Source organism: Dasypus novemcinctus, chromosome 27, assembly GCF_030445035.2.
Source record: "Dasypus novemcinctus isolate mDasNov1 chromosome 27, mDasNov1.1.hap2, whole genome shotgun sequence".
NCBI classification, from domain to species: domain Eukaryota; kingdom Metazoa; phylum Chordata; class Mammalia; order Cingulata; family Dasypodidae; genus Dasypus; species Dasypus novemcinctus.
Window position 1 is genome coordinate 52,798,751 of NC_080699.1, and position 7,666 is coordinate 52,806,416.

The window sequence follows — 7,666 nt, forward strand, 5'->3', positions numbered from 1 at the left end:
GACAAAGGGAAAATACTGAAAGCAGCAGAGAGAAGAGAACCATCACATACAAGAGAAGCTCAATATGGTTAAATGTTGATCTCTCATCTGAAACCATGGAGGCAAAAAGGCAGTGATATGACATATTAATGTTCTAAAACCAAAAACTTTCAGCCAAGAATTTGCTATCCAGCAAAAGTGGCATTCAAAAATGAGGGAGAGGAAGTGTATTTAGCTAAACGGATAGAGCGTCCATCTACCATATAAGAGGTGCTGGGTTCAAACCCAGAGCCTCCTAGCCCATGTGATGAGTCGGTCCATGTGCAGTGCTGATGCACACAAAGAGTGCCATATCACACAGGGGTGACCCCCCATAGGGGAGCCCCATGTTCAAGAAGTGCACCCTGCAAGGACAGCCACCCCGTGCTGGCAGCCCAGGAGTGGTGCCATACACATGGAGAGTTGGCACAGCAAGATGATGCAACAAAAAGAGACACAGATTCCTGGTGCCACTGACAAAAGTACAAGCAGATACAGAAGAACATACAGCAGGTGGACACAGATAGTAGACAATGGGAGGAAAATAAATAAAAAATAAATCTTAAAAAAATGAGGGCATGTTCAAAACATTTACAAACAAACAGAATCTAATAGAGTATGTCAATAAGAAACCTGCACATCAAGAAATACTAACAGGAGTTCTGCAGTTTGAAAGGAATAAAAACAGGAGACAGAGTTGGAGGAGGTGTTAGAACAACAGAAAAGACAAAAAGAGAAATAAAAGCAATACACGACATATATGAATCCCCCAAAATATGGCTAATCTAAATAATTCCATGACCATAGCATTGAATGCTCATGGACTAAGCTCACAAGTCAAGAGTCACAGAGGGGCAGAATGAATAAAGAAATATGACACATTTATATGCTGCCTATAAGAAATTGAACTTAGACCCAGAAATTCAAGAAGGCTGAAAGTGAATGGTTGGAAAAAAATTCATAAGGAAACAATAACCAAAAAAGAGTGGGAGTAGGTATGCTAATATTGGACAAAATAGACTTTAAATGCACAATGATTTTAAGAGACAAAGATGGACACTATATTTAATAAAAGGAGTAATCTTCCAAGAAGAAAAACATCATACACATTTATGCACCTCACCAGGATGCCTCAGTATACATGAGGCAAACACTCAAAAGCCTAAGTGGAGAAAAAGATGCATCTATAATTGCAATAAGGGACTTTAATACACTGTTATCACTATTAGACAGAGCATCCTGACAGAGAAAAAATAAAGATTTTGAATAATACATTAGAAATCCTGTACATAATAGACATACACAGAATACTACAATGAAATAAAGTGGGATTTTCAATCTTGAATACACATGGATCATTCACCAAGCTAGACCACATGCAAGGCCACAAAACAACACTCAATGAAATTCAGAGAAGCTGAAATTATACAAAGTAATTTTTCTGACCACAATCGAATGAAGCTGGAAATCAGTAAAGGTAAGAGAACAAGATTAGGCACAAAGATAAGGAATATTTATTTTTTTATTAAATTGCCTTTTGAAAAAGATACATATATCACAGAAAGTGGTACATTAAAAAATATAACAGGTTCCCACATATCCCACACCTCACCCCCCCACTTCTCCCACATCAAAATCTTTCACCATGCTTTACTGCATGGATTATAGTTTACATTGTAGTTTACACTCTCTCCCAGTACATTAGTGGGTTATGGCAGGACATATAATGTCCAGCACCTGTCCCTGCAATATCATTTAGAACAACTCCAAGTTCCAAAAATGCCCCTACATCTAACCTCTACTTCCCTCCCCCCACCCTCAGCAACTACATTGACCAGATCAATAAACAGTTTCTTCCATTACTAGTCACAATAGTTCTATAGTAGAATACCAGTGAGTTCCCTTTAAACCATATTTTATTCCTCCATCTGGTGAAAACTGGGTTGGTGATGTCCACTCCACCTCTGTAATGATAGGGGGCTTAGATCTCATATGGTTAATAGATGTGATTCATTTTCTAATATCCTTATTTTTAAAAATATTTTTTTATTTTTATTCTTTTTATTTTTTCTGTATTTTACTTCTTACATATAAAACTATCATTATTTCATTTGCTTACTCATTGTATGTGACTTTTATTGGCTTCATTTTTTAAGTGATTTTAGATTACAGAAGGGTTACAACTGTGGCAGGGGAGTTTCATCAGTGTGGGTTGTCAGTGAAGTGGGTACATGTGAGGACGTTCACCTGGGTATACATATAAGGCATATAAATGTGTTCAAGTGTTCATGGGGCATTGTCACAGTGGGTGGAGATTCACACAATAACCAAAAGAATATCAAATTCCCATTTGGGAGAGTTCTGCCACATTCTCCAATGGAAAAACAATAATGCCCCAAGTACAGAGACAATGATTTGTGAAGGAAGATGGTCCATTGAAGGACCCTTGATATTGATGATTATGCTTATTAGCATTTACTCTTGAAATTGAAACTTAGCCTAGTGACATAGGGTGCCTAAAAGTTACATATTGTGAGCATCCTTGTTGTTCAAGTGTGGCCTTTTTAAGTCAAACTCACTATATAAAAGCAATAACTTCCCCCAGCATGGGACATGACTCTTGGGAATGCGCTTCCCTGACACCAAAGGATTGCTACCAAGTACCAACAAGCAATGCATCTGGGGGAAAAAAAAGACCTTGACCAAAAGAGGGAAAAGCTAAAGTCAAATGAGTTTGCATGGCTAAGAGAATTCAAACTGAGTCAGTAGGCCATCTCAGAGGTAGCATTTATGTACATCTGAACAGGATCTCACTTACAGTCAAAGTAGATACTACCCCAAATAGCAAAGTTCCTCAGGGATTTGGAGACATCCACATATTAAAGTTAGGGCAGACAGCTCAGATATTTCATTCCTTGCCAGTGGGTCCTAGTTTTATATTTATGCTCCCCAGTGTGAGTTTGACTCAGCAGTGGTTTCCCTATGCATGACCCTTCTGTCCTTCTATTTGAACCCATTATTAGTACCAGAGTTGGTAGGTGTACACCCAAAGAAAAATACCTTGAATAAAGAGGTCAACTCAGACTTGCAGAATATCTCAACCTACATGTAACATCAGGTGTTAAAAACTGCGTTTTGACTTTGGATAAAAGGGGGAAATGGAAAGGATAAGTGAGTCTATGTGGCTATAAGTCTCCAAAAAAGAGTTGGAGGTTATCAGAGGGGTGATGCTTATGCATGCTTCAGCAGGGTACCAGAGACAGCCAAGGTAGATGGAAACCTAGGTACTGGTTCTCCTCAGAGTTGCAGAGACCCACAGGTTCTATGGTCATGGCAGATGGCTCTGGACTTCAGTGCCATGTCAGTTGGCCCTACTTTGGAATTTGTGTTCCTGTATGTGATGGAGTTGGACTCAGATGTGACCTTTCTACACATGCCTCTTCTGTTTCTTTTACCAGATCTGTGGTTGGCATTTGGGTTTGTGTATACTCGGGAGACCTGAATCTCTGAACTGTCCATGTGACAGCCAGGTCCTGGGCCTCAGCAGACCTGCAGCTTCTACCCTCTTGTTTCTTGGACTTACCCTGGACAGCTGACAGGTAGGTGAAGAAGGTCAACAACCACACCAGGGAGCCAAGAATGCCTACAGCTGCAAGTAGGAGAATTGCATCCATCATCCATTTGGAATCTAAGGCCCCTCTTGATGTAGAGGGTGACTGAACATAACCATCCCAGGGTCCACAGAATGGAGGAATAGAGTATGGATTAGAGTGGACTTACTGGTGTTCTGCTGGGGAACTATTGTGATTAGTAAGGGAAGAAATTGTAGTAGTGATGTGGAAAGGGTGGTCATGGTGGCTGCTGATGGTAGGGAGATGGAAGAAGATATACGGTGTGGGGGCATTTTCAGGATTTGGAGTTTTCCTAGGTGGTGCTGCAGGGATGGATGCTGGATATTATATGTCCTGTCATGACCCACCGGGTGGACTGGGGGAGAGTGTGGACTACAATGTGGACCACTGTTCATGTGGTGCAGTGGTGCTCCAGAATGTATTCACCAGGTTCAGTGGATGTGCCACAATGATGGAAGAGGTTGTTGTTGTGGGAGGGGTGGGGTGGGTGGGGTGGTGGTATATGGGGACCTCATATATTTTTTTAATGTAACATTTAAAAACAAAACAAAAGACTTAAATCTTTCGGCTGTCCATTTGCCTACTGAGCCCTGAATCTTAACGGAATTGCAATACCTGCTCTCCAGTTCAATGGACTCATCCAGGACAACTAATAGGGAGGAGATTTTGAACTAAAAACATACCAAGGAACTGAGAGTGCTTATAACTGCAAGCAATGGTGTCCCATCCATTGGTTGTATAGGATTGAAGTCCCCCTCAATTAATGTTGGAGTGGGCATAATTATCCCAGAGGCCTCAGGATTGGGAAATTAACTATGGACTAAAACATATTTACTAGTATTCTACTATAGAGTTATTATAATCCTAACAATGGAAGAAATACATTGTTGTGGAGGTAGTGACCCATGGATGCTCTGGGGCTAGGGAGAGGGAAAAACAGGTATAATAGTGGGGCATTTTTGGGACTTGAGAATCACCCTGAATGACACAATTACATTTACGGGCCATTATATATCCAGCCATAACTTACATATTTGAATGGGAGAGAATGTAAAATATAATCTATAACCCATGCCTAGTGGAAAGGCTCCAAAATGTGTTTATCGGGAAACGGACTTTGGCCCAGTGGTTAGGGCATCCGTCTACCATATGGGAGGTCCGTGGTTCAAACCCCGGGCCTCCTTGACCCATGTGGAGCTGGCCATGCGCAGTGCTGATGCGCGCAAGGAGTGCCGTGCCACGCAAGGGTGTCCCCCGCGTGGGGGAGGCCCCACGCGCAAGGAGTGCGCCCGTGAGGAAAGCCGCCCAGCGTGAAAAGAAAGTGCAGCCTGCCCAGGAATGGCGCCGCCCACACTTCCTGTGCCGCTGACGACAACAGAAGCGGACAAAGAAACAAAAGCAGACAAAGAAACAAGACGCAACAAATAGACACCAAGAACAGACAACCGGGGAGGGGGGGGAAATAAATAAATAAATAAATCTTTAAAAAAAAATGTGTTTATCAATTGCAATTAATGTACTACACTGATGAAAGATGTTGCTAATATGGGAAAATGTGGGAGTTGTGGGGAGTGGGGCATATGGGAATCCCCTATATATTCTATGTAATATTTGTGTAATCAAAGTAACTTTTAAAAAATAAAAAAGTGGAAAAATTGATATAAGATTAATGGTTACAAAAGGCACAACATGCAACACAAATAGGAGGAAATTATTTTTAGACAAAAAAAGAATAAATTAGAACAAGTTGTAAAGGAATCAATGTAATTTCCTCAAAAGATAAGAAGCCAGATAAGGCAATCAGAGTTTTGACTTAAAACTCCCAAATATAATATGATCATTCCCCAGGAAGACTGACTCAGCAAAGCTTATCACCAATTCTATTTTGTTTTAATTTTAAAATTTTTTATTTAATTGTCTTTTTTAAAAGATGTATAGATCACACAAAAATGTTGCATTAATAAAAATGAGGTTCCTTTATACCTACCACTCCACCCCTCCCACTCCTCCCACATCAACAACCTCTTTCATCATTGTGGCAGTCATTACATCTAGTGAATACATTTTGGAGCACTGCTATACAGCATGGATTATAGTTCACATTGTAATTTACACTCTCCCCCAGTCCATTCAGTAGGTTATGGCAGGTATAAAATGTCCTGCAATATCATTCAGGACAACTTCAAGTCCAGAAAATGCCCCCACATCACACCTCTTCTTCCTTCTCCCTGTCCTCAGCAATTTCTGTGCCACTGACTCTTCCATTGCTGGAGTCACAGTTGTTCTATAGTAAGTCCACTCTAATCCATATTTTATTCCTTCATCCTATGGACCCTGGGATGACCATTCTATTTTATATGTGTTCAAGGTGCAAACATCAAGGAAGAATTATAAGTTCTGGTTCAAAGTAGATTGAAAAGGAAGAATTATTGACTCTGGAGCAATAAGTATTTCTAAGTAAATGTATTTCTGTGAGATGCTCAGAATTCTCTTATTCTTTCGCATAAGGTTTTTCTAAACATTTGTTTTGGAGACTTCCCTCCATTTGGATTTCTATCAGTCATTCACTCAGTTTATTCTGGGGGAACTGTCTTCATGTCAGATGATCTGGTATATTCTATTTGGGGTGACCGAACTTTTGCCTTTTTTCATAATTGTTTTAAAGTGACATTGTACAGATTAAGAGTGGTCACACAGGATGTATCAAATAACATGTTCAGAGATATATTCCAAAATCTTAAATGTAGTTTAAATTTATTAGCTGCAATATTCAGACAGAAGTAACTAAAAAGAATCATGCAATTAGAATGCCTCCAAATGCATTACCATCAGATATGTGATAATGTACTACTGAACATGTGTGTATATATATATACATGCATATACACACTCACACACTCACATGTGCACAACTACACACATAAATAGACAGAAAGATTAGATAGATAATAGATTCTGAAAATAACCTCAAAGACAGCACCGAACTATGAAATAGGCCATAACCTAATGTTTTGCATTTTAAATTTGTGCATTTTAGATCATCATTTTGTAAAGTTTTTCAGTGTGTCAACTTATAATTTGCACTGCATTAAAATATGTAAAGTTATTTTTTCATATACCACTCATTATATCATTGAGTTATGTAAGACTTATCAATATTCCTATTTACTGTGGCAAAGTGAAACTCTAGTGTATTGACCACATTTCTAGAAACTAGAAAAATCTGTTTATATTCTATTTTCTAAAGCCTTTACACAGTTTACACATTTACATACATATATGTGAGGATATATGCTAATAAAGCAAGTGACAGGTATAATTCAGAGTATGGCACTTCTTTTAAGGGGGCAGAAAAGAGTGACACAGGCACAAGACCTCAGAATCAGGCACAGGCAGTTGGCTTCATGGCTTGTTATTGCTTAGACTAGTAACTTTCAGCCCAGTCTACCTCAATTTCCTCATCTATGAAATGTGAGTAATATATTATCTAAGTCATCAAGTTGGTGAGAAGTGAACACTGCCTTTCTGTCTCTGTAATATACATTTATGTCTATATATGTGTAGTATGAATGGTAGTATTGCTAATACACTATGAATATTCTCATTTATACCATAAAATCAAAAGTAAAACAACTAAATATTACCCTCTGTACATGTGTGTGGACATGCACACATACAAATGCATACAGTGTACAGAATTTGATTGACCAAAATTGTTATTTTCAATCACATTAAAATTTCAATGTGCCTTATATAACCAAGTTTTGAAACCATAAACAGAACAGTCTAAATGCTAACCAATTTGGAGTGGAAATTTCCTTTGCTTTATTTGGTTAAAGGATATCTCTACAGCATACCTTTCTTTCCATCTCTTTCTGTTCTATTCATTATTGGGTATTAATGAGTATAAAATCAGTTCAGAAATAGAAGATAAACAAAAATCAATAAAGGGGGAAAGAATAGGATATGAGATAAAATAAAGAAAACTCAGAAAACGGAAGGAAGAAGGGAATGAA